Source organism: Cupressus sempervirens, chromosome 7 (assembly GCF_028749045.1).
Source record: "Cupressus sempervirens isolate cs-2001-9-10 chromosome 7, ASM2874904v1, whole genome shotgun sequence".
In the NCBI taxonomy this organism is placed as follows: Eukaryota; Viridiplantae; Streptophyta; class Pinopsida; order Cupressales; family Cupressaceae; genus Cupressus; species Cupressus sempervirens.
Window position 1 is genome coordinate 77,685,592 of NC_143124.1, and position 1,602 is coordinate 77,687,193.

Genomic DNA, 1,602 nt, shown 5'->3' on the forward strand with positions numbered 1-1,602 from the left:
CAAGTGTCGATGTCCAGAATATAGATGAAAGAAATCTCTTCAGTAGAGTGACAATAGTAGATAGACAGAGTCAGAATGACTAGTGACTGAAGTCAAATAGGAATCTTCAGCAAGAAGAACCTAAGCAGGACTGAGCGACAGTAGACAGACATAGAAAGAATAAATAGTGACTGATGCAAGAGAGATCTTCCATAAAGGAATCTAGAACCATGACACAAGCAACTGTAGGCAAACGCAAATGAGAACAACTAGTGACTACTGTGAAACAAATTATATGAGGAACATCTTGACAAGAGTGACACTGATGGAAGTAGGCAGACACAACCAGAATGATTGGTGACTGTCATGAAAGAGATTGTATGACACTGGAAATCAATGCCCCCAAGCGGTGGCAAGATTCAATCCATGGATACATGTGTAGAAAGTAGGAAAAGCAGTAAAGAAACTATACAGAGAGCTAGAAGATATGTTGTGCGATGAAGCATTGGGAATAAGAGGTGTTTGTTTGCCAGGTTTTCACCTTCTTGGTAGGGCTTTTCATTTTTTTGCTATCATGATGCCTGTTTCTAGGTTTTCACCAATGGCACTTTTCTTGTTTTTCAATTTTTTGTGTTTTTTGATTTTATTTTATTTTTGTATTTTTTGGATTTAGTTAATTTTTTTGATGTTACCAAGGCACCTATTGCTAGGTTTTCACCAGGGTAACACTTTTTTAGGACTTTTAGGTATGTACAAAGAGCTTCTAAGATCATATCAGCTATAAAACCACTTCAGGTGGAGAGTGTTGATAATTTCTTTGAGTACTTCTCTCTCAACTATAGAAAGTTGGTAAGCACCAAATCCATACATTACAGTGATTATGTAAGGACCAAGCCACTTTGATTCAAACTTCCCTTTTTGAATTTTTTTTTGTTGATTATTAGGAATCTCTCTCAAGACAAGATCACCCAGTTGGAAGTCACATGCCCTAACTTTCCTATTGTAACTTCTTGACATTCACTATTAATAAACCTGCAAATGATCACATGCCACTTGTCAACATTCATCTAGTAGCACTAGCTCTTGAAGCCAAGCTATCCTATAGTCTTCATTAGTAATAAGACCTTTCATAGATATTCTCAAGGTAGGAATCTCAACCTCTATTGGAAGCACAGCATCCGCTCCATAAACCAAAGCAAAGGGTGTTGTACCTATTAGAGTCCTAATGTTTGTCCTATATGCCCACAAGGCTAGATTAATCTAGAGGTACCAATCCCTCCTAGATTTACTGACTGTGCAATGGATCAAGATCTTAAGGATTGTCTTAGTAGATGCCTCAACCTGGCCATTACCTTGGGGGTAATAGATAGAAGACCAATATTATGTGATTTTGAATCGTTTGTATAGCTCCTTAAGGTCTTTATTTTTGAACTATCCTCCATTGTTATTAATGATGGAGGATGGTACACCATACTTACAGATGATGTAGTTTGTGATAAAAAGAGCTACAATTTTGTCATTTTCTATTGTGAGAGGTACTTCCTCTACCCACTTCATAAAGTAGTCTATACTTGTGATAATGAACTTATGTCCATTAGAAGAATTTGGGTGAATCTGACCCAC